The sequence below is a fragment of the Eumetopias jubatus genome, unplaced genomic scaffold, assembly GCF_037043125.1.
Source record: "Eumetopias jubatus isolate StellerSeaLion01/CBP00866 unplaced genomic scaffold, mEumJub1_p1.0 scaffold_17, whole genome shotgun sequence".
Taxonomy (NCBI): Eukaryota; Metazoa; Chordata; class Mammalia; order Carnivora; family Otariidae; genus Eumetopias; species Eumetopias jubatus.
In genome coordinates, this window is record NW_028274823.1 from 39081494 (window position 1) to 39092712 (window position 11219).

The 11219-nt window shown below is 41.3% G+C and overlaps 1 long non-coding RNA gene across 1 annotated transcript; it reads right to left on the bottom strand.

Annotated features, from left to right (window-relative positions):
• Positions 1–4730: 4730 nt before the first annotated feature.
• LOC148162157 (uncharacterized) lies at positions 4731–8202 on the bottom strand. The gene is made up of 3 exons (XR_015767118.1): positions 8098–8202; positions 6467–6558; positions 4731–5579 (listed from the first exon to the last, which is right to left on the bottom strand). It is a non-coding gene; the product is annotated as an uncharacterized LOC148162157 (long non-coding RNA).
• Between the last annotated feature and the right edge of the window lie 3017 nt (positions 8203–11219).

Sequence of the window (11219 nt, forward strand, 5' to 3'; positions counted from 1 at the left end):
GCCTTCACCAGATTCTAAATGGGGCCAAGTCTTCAACCACCACCAGCAATTTAAGGCCCCACACTCAACAGGAGGTGGGGGGTGGGCAGGGTGTTGGAGTCAGTAGTGTAGATTTGAAAAATTGCCAAAGAACTATTCCTCCGCTTTGCATGTATTTCAAAACATTAGGCAAGGACAGATAATTCAATAAATGGTGTTAGGACAAAAGGCTAACCATTTGGGAAAGAAATAAATTTAAATGTTTACCTTACTGTAGCCAAGATAGCCTCTAGATAGATTAAATGTAAAATGTAAAACCCAGATCCACAAAAGGCCCAGAAGAATGTATGGCTTAATACTTTTATAATCTTGGCACAGGAAAGGCTTTCCTAACCATGATAACAAAGGTAGAAACAATAAAGAATAAGATTGCTGGATTTGACTGCATTAAAATCCAACACTTCTGTGTGTCAACACCATTTATGAAGTTAACATATGACAAGCTGGGAAAATATAAATAACTGTCATATTTAAAGATAACATATAAAAACATTTCAATAGAAATTTGGCAAAGGACAGCAACTCACAAAAGAAAAAAATAGAATTAAAGAAAATACTCAGATTTGCTATTAATCTTTTTAAAATGCCAGGTGAAACAGGAAATTTTTTCCCCTAACTACTGAACGGCAAAAATTGTGGAAGGGACTAGGGTAATGGGACATTTTCATCCATGTGTAAATTGAGACAGTCATTCTGATTAGACTTTTGGTAATGTGTATCAAAAAGTCCTAAAAATGTACAGATTACATCTAGAATATTTTCCCCAGGGGGAAAAAAAATCAGATAATTGTATCCTAAATGTGGAATGAAAGCCACAGCATCTAAGTTTGTAAAGTGAATTATTGGCTTGGTAAGGATCCCTTCTGGTTTCTTTGAAGGGAGTTGTTGCCCCAGAAGTTTCCATGAGATGGCATGATGCTCAAGGAAAGCTCTAGTCCTTCACTTGCTGCCATAGTTCTGGGCAGTCTTTGGGTCTAGAGTGGTAGAATCTGCCCTCCTGGGAGAGTATCAGAACAATTTTCATTATGTTTCAAGTCTGTTTATTTTAGTCCCTGTCAGAAATGCAAGCCCCTTTAGTCATTTTCAACAACTGTGTTTTATGTCTTCCATACCACTATTCTGTACATTCACTGAACTAACAAGCCTTCCCATCCCTCTAAAACCATCCCACCATGTCCATCATGGAGGCCAGTGCTTGGCAGAAAGCTTGCTGTCTCTCAGGCCTTTTTGCCCAGTGGCCAGACTTGAGGAGCTGAATCTACCAGAAAGAAAAGGATCTCTGTGTTAGTGCAATTCTTTGGAAAGGTTGAATTCTCAGCTATAGCCATCCAAGTGTCTCTTGACTTGCTAGCTAATTCTCAGGGCTGGAAGTCATCCTGGCCTCTGCTTGGACAAGCCATTCCTATTCTCTGCAGCTGCTTCTGTCCCTTTGAGCAAATGTGTCTTGTGTTTGATCTCACTATTCTTACCTGATACTAATAATTTGGCATTAGTGATGCCTAGTGTGTGCATCTTAGCTCTTGTAACTTTTTAACTCTTGCAGCTATTCAAATCTAAATCATAATCTCTGTGGAAACTATTTGTGCAGGATTCAGACAGATTTTTATTCTTGCCATTTATTTCTATCATGTAACTGGTTACACCTTTCTTCATTCAGTTTTTTGGTGGAGTTGGTTACAAAGCAGAAGATGGGAGGGGAAGTTTCGGGTGGGGACTGATGCCCCACACTTAGTATGTATTTGCCTCTATTTCCAGCGCTAGGGGCCAGGACTTCCTTTCCTGCTGAGGCTCTAATGCCCAGAGCTGATTATTCTGTTTGGTGCACTTAGTGGGGCTGCCTTTCGGGATCCCTTTAGGATATATTTATGGTGCTGTTTGGCCCAGAAAGAGGAGGTGCCCTTTGTTGTGTGGGTAAGTGTAGTCCTGTCATAATGACCCTTCTGAGGAGATGTTAAGGGGGAGCATGATGTCAGCCCATTTTGTAGGAAGGCCTCCCAGGCAGCCAGATGATGAAGGCATGAATGGGGCTGCAGGTGAGAGCTAGAAGTTGTTCCTGCTCAGCTTATCTGTTGCATGTTACTTCCTGCTATACCCAAGTCCCAGCTACAGCTCTGGGAGCCAGGGTTCTTCACTGGGGGCCCATGGATATGCACCACATGGGTCTCTGAACTTGCAAAATGGCATAAGTGAACTTTTGGAACAGATAGGACTTACTTTTCATCAAAGAGTTGGTTGAACTCCAAAAAGATTAAAATGATTATTTTAGAGAATCCTTGAGTAAACAGAGATAGATCATTTTACACTTTTTTCTTTTAACTTTTTCTTTTTTAAGTAGGCTACACACCCAGTATGGAGCCCAATGCCGGGCCTGAACTCACGACCCTGAGATCAAGACCTGAGCTGAGATCAAGGGTCGGACTTAACTGACTGAGCCACCCAGGCACCCTGAACTTCTAATTTGAAATAATTTTAGACTTACAGAAAAGTTACAAGAACAGTACAGGGGTTTTCACATTCATCTTTCACCCAGCTTTCCCTAATAGTAACAACTGAGAGAATTATAACAACAATGAAAACCAGGAAATTAACATTGGTACAATACCCAAGAGTAATACTTAATAGTAAATGACTGACCTTACTGAAATTTCACCAGTTTTACCCCTAGTGTTCATTTTCTGTTCCTGGGTCTGTCCAGGGTTCCATGTTGCATTTAGTTGTTGTGTCTCATTAATTTCCTCCTATTTGTGGTACTTGCCATTTTAAAGGAGAAAATAAAATCTGTTGGTAGTGATGACTACCATCATCACTACTACCACTATTAAAATGCAAGATAAATGTAAGGACATACAAATGATCTGTTTCCCTCTTTTCTTTTTTTCCTTCCTACTCATTTTTCTTTCCAAGCAAAACTTAAACATTAGCTTTATTTTTATTTGCTAACTGAAGTAACTTATTTATTTTAAAGTAAGTAAAAAATGCAACTGATGGTTTTAATTAATTAATTAATTAAGAGTACAAGTCGGGGGAAGTTCAGAGGGAGAGGGAGAGAGAATTTCATGTTTGATAGGAGTGTCTTTATCAGCATGGAGGCTTTAGATTACATTGGGTAGTCTAAAAATGTGATTTACAGTGTGGGCTGCCACACTAGATAGTGTTAGGATAGAGCCTGGACACTCCAGGTAGTAATAGTATGACATAGGGTGGGAGCTTTGGGTCACATGGAGATTGCGATCGGCTACCTGGGCAGTTAATCATGTCTATGTGATGGACCCCAAATAAACACTCTTATATTTCCTGAGTTCTTCCTAAGTTTTAGTGGACAATGTTCCCATATGTGGAAGGCTCCTTACCTCAAGAATCTGAGTTCTTTGCCTGAGGACTTTCTTTGACCATAGTAATTTGCCTGGCTCTTTGAGTGTGGCAGGCCTCAAGTGATGGGGATTTAGTGCTTTTAGGAATCACCTTTAACCAATAAGGAATAGGAGTTCATGGAAAAATATCCTAGCTTGCTCCCTTCTCAGTCGGGCAATTCTAAGTATGTTTTATATTTTCCCAGAGGGCCCCAGCAGGCTTATACCCCATTTGCCCACAGTGATACCCCACTCTTTCATGCACCCTTGATTGATTTTCCTTCCTTTCCTGGCTCATATTCCCTCTATCTAACTGTGTTTCTCAAATTACTTGCCCCTAAGGCTTCGTCTTGGGTCTACTTTCTGGGAAATCCAACGGGAGACACCATATGAACTAAGTAACACAACAGAACCATCAGTCTTATTGGGAGGTAAAAAGCTCTTGGTGGGCTTCAAAACTACTTGAAATTTGGGGTGCCTGGGGGGCTCAGTCGGTTAAGCCTCCGACTCTTCATTTTGGCTCAGGTCTTGATCTCAGGGTTGTGAGATCAAACCCTGTGTCCAGCTCTGTGCTGGGCTTGAAGTCTGCTTAAGATTCTCTCTCTCCCTCTCCCTCGGCCTCAACCCCCTGAACGTGTGTGCTCTCTCTCTCTCTCTAAAAAACAAAAACCAAAACAAAACAAAAAAACCCAACCAAAACCCAAACAAATAAAAAAATTACTTGAAGGAATTGGAGATTGAAGAAAATCACCAAACCCAAACAGGTAAGGGTATATTATTAACAAATCTGGTGGACCAAGAGAAATGGATGCAACAACAACACCACCACCACACACACATATTGGGAGAGAAGATAGTATTTTATTTTATTTTAAAATATTAAAAAAATTTTCAATTTAAAACATTAAAAAAATTTTCAATTTAAAAAACTTAAATTTTAAATTCCCCAGTCAACAGTGTTATATTAGTTTCAGGTGTACAGGGTAGTGATTCGACACTTCCATACAACGCCTGGAGCTCATCATGACAAGTGCACTCCTTAATCCCCATCACCTATTTCACTCACCTCCTGACCCACCTCCAAGAGAGTATTATTTTAAACCAGCATTTAAGATCACAGACTAAATAATGAAAGTATAGGAAGGAATGGGAAAGTGGATTGAGAGAAGCCAAAAATCGTTAAACTCTTCTGCTTACCTAAATGGCAAATAGAGTTTTGTGTGTTTATTGCTATTTTAAGATATTTTATTTTATTTATTTTTTTAAAGATTTTATTTATTTATTTGAGAGAGAGAGAGAGAGAGAGAGAGAAACAGCATGAGAGGGGAGAGGGCCAGAGGGAGAAGCAGGTTCCCCGCCGAGCCGGGAGCCCGATGTGGAACTCGATCCCAGGACTCTGGAATCATGACCTGAGCTGAAGGCAGTCACTTAACCAACTGAGCCACCCAGGCGCCCCTATTTTAAGATATTTTAAATGAGGCCAATACAGTTTGTTGTTACAGGATAACAACCGTGGGATCAAAACTGGGCGGTTGTCCTGCTTCACCTTAGTAAAGGATGGAAGCAAATGGGAATATGTTCATTCATCTAAAGACAAGAAATAGACAAGTCTAAAAAATTGGGCTTGGATTGGGAATGTTCACAGTATGCAGTCTCTGATGGCAAAGAGGCTCCCGCCTCACCTCCCACATTCCATCAAACTCTGTCCTCCCCGTTTTACTCCTATTTATTGGATCTGCCCCCTCCACTCTTGCTTCTCCACCACTCCACAATGTGTGACCCGGATTTTTTTCCCCCCTGGATTTCCAGGATAGGTTCCTAAATGTTGATCTGCCTAAAAATTACAATTCATTGTGTATGTTAGGTCCCCAATAAATCCTAAGCCATGGTGACTACACAAAAGCTATCAAGAATGGGCTTCGGAACAGCCCTGAGTCTGATGCTCTCAGAAACAGATGTGTCTCAGTAGACATTTATGTATGTTACATATAATTTGATCCTCACAACAATCCTATGCAGCAGGCAGTGGCATTCCCTCTACCTTAGAGAGGTGTCCATTACGTATCCAGGGTCTCACAACCAGTAAGTGGCCACTTTGGGATTCTGCCCAGTTCTTATTCCAAGCACTTTGCTTCTTCCAACTCACTGGGTTGTCTTGACAGGATGTGCATTGCACAGCAGTCAGGGCACCTGAAACCAAATAACCCAGAAAGGCTTTAATCAGATATGAACACAGCACTGACATTAATATTAATATTAAAAAAGCATTGTTTAGTCAACAGAAATTGGCTATAGATATGTAGCATTTAACAAAAATTCTGATTATATTAAAGACAATGTTTTAAAAAGTTTATGAACTTTGTTACTTTTTGACATAAAGATATAACATTTAGAGTTAAGGAGTATTTGACAAAATATGCTATTTAGAAACTTGATTTTACCATTATCAATTAATATTAAGTAAAGTGGCACAATGTAGGTATATATTACAAAACAATAAAATAGAATTAATCGATAGAATCTGAGTCTTAGAAACTTTCCAGTGTCTGAAATTTTTACAAAGTGTTATAATTCATTACAACATAAAGACATCTAATACATTACAAAATTTAAGAAAAATCTTACAGGCTATAAAGACTTCCCCAAATATAGCAAAACTAGTAACAATAAACGTTTCAATAGGAATTACAAAATTGTGCCATTTAAAATGTGCTCAATTCTCTCTCAAACAATAATCAGCTACAGTGGGAAATTAAAGAATATAGTGATATGCTGTTTTTTAAATAACAATACTACATATAAAAATGTGTAATTTTTATCAAAACAATATTCAAGAGAAAATTCAGTGTTTTTATCATCACTAAAGAAAAAAGCAAAAGAAAGCATTCAATATGCATTTCTTCGAAAGGGATTCAAAGAAGTAGAAGACAGAAATAATATTAATAAAAGGATAAAACAAATTAGAAAATAAAAACTGAAAATTATGAAACTTAAAAAGACAGCTCACTAAAAAATCTGATCAAGAGAAATGATCAGTATGTACAAACAATACTATAATTTAGAAAGAATAGGAGCACCTGGGTGGCTCAGTCAGTTAAGCATCTGATTCTTGATCTCAGCTCAGGTCCTGATCTCAGGGTTGTGAGTCTGAGCCCTGCATTGGAGCCTACTTAAAAAAAAAAAAAAAAAAAAAAAGAGTAGTAGATACAATTCATTATTAAATTATTAAAAAGATATCATTTATTTTGTAAAGTTTACAAAGATATAATTTATGATAAAAGTATACTTTATTTTATAAAATTATAAGCAAATATTAATTGTAACAAGTATTTTTGGAAAATTTGGTACTTTGGTGTTTTTGATTTCTCTCATGACCACAAGAGGGCAGAGTAGTTTTTAATTTCTTTTTCCCTCTCTTCCCTGGGAAGTCCTGGAGGAGTTCTGGGCTGTTTATTTTGTTGACAGACCCCAGAGAGCAAGACTGCTCCAGGCTTAAATGCTAGTGTTTGGAAGGGATCAAGATGATTCTGGTTTGCTCACCCTCCGTTGGAGGGAACATCAAAATGAGAATCCTAGGGTCCTGTGGGGAAAGTAGAAAACATGGAATTTATAGCATGAATTGGTAAGTTGGTATAGTTTCCAGGAGAAAAAGTAGTAGATTTCTGAACAGGGAATAGATGCTAGGTCAGACTGTTGTTAAAGTCCAGTTGAGGAGTGGGACTTTGCTTCTCTTCCGCATGTTGAAAGGGCTTCACAAATCCAGAGGGGCATAATTAACTGGCTCTGATCATGTCTATGCCTCAAGAGGACAAACAATCCTTCTATAGCAGTGCTAAATTAGAAAAGAGGTTCATCAAAGTTCCTTTCCAGCTTCAGGGTTTTTATCATTAAGTAACTTCCAAGGACCATCTTTGGCCTAATGGTGGGAAGTGTACAAATATAAAAATCACACACCCAGCATAGATCAGTGATTCTGCAACTTTGGGCAGACCATTTTAAGTACCTCAAATAATGACAACAACCTTGCCTGTGTCATGGAGCTGTGAAGGTTAATTCTGGTAGTTACATTTCACTTTGTGAAAAACATAAAGCTCCTTGTGAACCTAAGGGTTTCATGTTACCCAGTGGTCCTAGAATGAGAACAAGATCTTGACCAAGTGCGTCTGTGAACCCCCTTCATTATTGAGTTGTGTCATACATGTAGCTTGTAGTCAATGAATATTAGTTAGTGAATAAATATTTGTTCAATAATCCCAAAGATGCTTCCCATCTTTATTCTAACCCCCAGTGTAGCCACAGCATACAGATTGGAAAAGAAGTAGTGAAACTGCCATTAGTCACTGACATTGTTGTATATGTAGAAAATCCTATGGAATCTTAAAATGAAGCTACTAGAATAATACTTGAATTTGGTAAGGTTACAGGACACAAAGCCAATATATAGTTAATTGTATTCATACATAATGGCAATGAATAACTAGCAAATGAATTAAAAGTATTTTTTACAATAGCATCAAAACATCAAATACCTAGGAAGAAATCTAACAAAACACATACAAAATCTCTATACTAAAAGTTACAAAATATTGCTAAGAAAAATTAAGGCAGACCTAAACAGTCAGGGGAGCCATGCTAAAGAGCTTGCCCATAGGCCTGAAGCTAGGGAGGTGGGGTGGCCAGCCCCTGCCATCCAGCCCCAGGTTCGTACCTCTGACCACCAGACTCCCTGCCCCTTCTCTGTCCCCTTTTAGCTCTCTCGGCCACTCCTCAGGCTCCACTTTCAGGTCTTTGCTGTCCTCTTCTCAGCCAGCAATCCTTTCCTCAGCAGACAGCATCCTGTTCTGTTGCAGAGGAAGTGACACCCGGCAGGCCCGAGCCCCCTGTACCGCTGCTGCCAGAGCGGGCATCACGTGCGCCACCTGCCGCCACCTTGGAAGCGGATGGAGTGCTCTTTTTGCCCAAGGGCAAGGACACTAACCTGCGTGTCTTCTTGGGGAACTTATGCCTTCATGTATCCTCTCTTATTTCCAAATATTCTTTTTTAAAAGTAAAGATGTTTTTAGGATTATAAGAACAATACAACTTGTAATATAAGAATGTGGAAAAATACAGAGGAGCAATTTGTTACTAATTCTATCAAACAGAAAATCACCTTGAATATTTCTGGGTTTTTTTTGGTTGCATTTTATTTTTTATTTTTTTTAATAATTTTGTATTGTTATGTTAATCACCATACATTACATCATTAGTTTTTGATGTAGTGTTCCATGATTCATTGTTTGTGCATAACACCCAGTGCTCCACGCAGAATGTACCCTCTAATACCCATCACCAGGCTAACCCATCCCCCCACCCTTTTGGATGCATTTTAAAGGCACAATGTGGTCATACTAGTAAATAAAAATTGTCCCCTCAGTTAAACGGCTATTAATTATGACCATTCCCACATTGTTGGACATTTAGGAGGTTTCAAATGTGGTATTTAATGTTGGGTAGCTTTCTGAAGGTTTGTTTTTTCTGATTATGACAATTTTACACGACTCTCTCTCTGTGTGGCTTCGCTGCTGCCCCTCCACCTCAGGAGGCACTCCTGCCCAATTAGAGATTTTGGGTCCTCTTTGTAAGCTGGGCCCAGTAACTTCCTGGGCTCAGAAGCCTTTCATGTAGGGGTCCCCTTCCCTGCCATGGGAGGCACTTCTTCAGATGTGCCAGCCGATGGCAGAGGGGACAGCTACGGGGGACTGCAATGGCAGCAAACTGCATGTTCTCGCATGGAGACACGTATCACCTCCGTGAGCCTTCCCATGGCCCAGGCTTGGCACCCACAGTCAGCGGGCTGGTCTGGGTTCTGTAGTCTGCAGGCCCGGCTGGGGATCGCAGCGCAGTTCGCTGGACTCAAGTCAGAGCCTGGGTGCAGCGAAACCTAAGAATTCAGAACGGTGCTACTTAGAAGGCCGCCTAGGAAGTGTTTTGTGAAGATAGACGAGTTATGGGGGAAGCGCAAATGCCTGGACGTCTCTGAGCGCTCACGGGGCGCCCCGACAGCCATTTGCGTGGCGCGTTGGTGCAGGAAGTTTCCAGCAGGGGGCAGTGCAGGCACGCTTAGGAACTTTTCCCAACTGCGCTGAGCTTCACGTTGCAAAATCGTGGAAAAGTTTGGAGCAGCTTGATCTCTGTTTTATGGTCTGAAGTTTATTGACTTTCACTCCACACGAATCATTCTAGCCCGAAGGAATCCTTTAAAAGCAGTAGCATAGATTACAATCATGTGGGTTCCATGGAATTTGCTCTCTCTCCTTTGCTTTGGACACCTGTCAGGCTGGTGTGACAACCCCACAACGGGCGGGGACAGGCCTTCAGGGAAGGGCAGGGGAGGTGGATTCTGCCTGGTGCAGCCTCTCAGCGGGGACTTACTCAGGGTGCTGGTTAAGCCGACTTGCAGAGGGCTGGAAATGCCTTTGTTGTGGTCCAAAGCTCTCAGTCAGACTCGGGTGTAAAAGAAATGTCACTGACACTTTTTCCTGTGATTCCAGCCTAGTTTCTTTCTCTTTTATACCTGATACAGATGAATCAACCACTTCCTGCTTAACTCTGCCGACTTAGTGATTGCTCAACCATTTTTAGATTTAAAACACACTGGACTGATTGTACCCAGGGAGCACAGGGCTTGACACAACCACCCACCTGGTGCCACAGGGTGGCCAGCCTCTTCTAAGGCCTTGGGGCCTCCTGGGCCTTTTCTCTCTGGGGTTTCTGCTGATCCCTGCCTATTTCCAGTTTATGTTTTATGTCCTCTTGGGCCACCCACAGAAGGGCTAGGCAGGGCTCTGGGAAAGATGTCTATGGTCCCTTGGCTCCCTGGGACAGAGAGGTCAGCTGAGATAGTAGCAGAATATCCCCTGGGCCTCAGTGGAGGCTGTCTGAGTGGGTTCTTTGATGCAATTTCCCACATTCCAGTTTCAAGACTCTGAGTAGATCCACCTGGGTTGTCTAACTTCCAAGTCCCACTTGGTCCCCTGTGAACTTAGGGATGGCCTCTCATGCCTTTCAGGTGGGTCAGGTAGGGCTATTTTGGGTCCTCTGGTGCCTAGATGTACCCATACCCACTACTCCCCTGAGGCTGGAGGACACAGGCCTCTCTAAGAGGATCGCTGCTGCTGTCCACTGGTTTCAGTTCTTGATCAGACTCTCAGACTTCAAGTACAATCTGCTGCTGTGTGTCTATCACCCACCTGCCCTGTAGTTAGCCCACAGAGGGAAGGGGAGAGAGTGTGTCTTTCTTATGAGCCTCATGCTTCCTTTCCCATCAGTTTCTTCCACTACCCAGCTTGGAGGGTGCATACACACTCATGTGTGCACACACATACACAGACAGATACAGACACACAGACACATACAGACACACATACATATACACACTGAGAACTCTGACACACACACACAGACAGTAGGTTATATATAAAGAAGATATGTCCTTTGCTTCTCATGTTACACATATGGGTGCACTTAGATGAAGATGGTAGTGGTGGGAGATAACAAACCTCTGTATCTTTCTGCTTCATTGCCTTTCAGATCTTTGGTTTCATACCTGGATGGTACCTTTAAAGTAAGAAGCTAAGTTTGTATCGTCTTTATTTTTTGATTCCACAGTTGACTCTCTTTCCCCAAAGCATTGGGTGAATCTGTCTCCATCTATCTGGGGAAGGAAAGGTCCTTGGGCCACAAGAGCACTTCTGTCCAAGCATTATCATCATCTGTACCTTCACTCCATCCTCTGTGCCTCAGGGGGAATTGTCAGGTCAAGGCCCCAAGGCTCAACCTTGAGTGGAG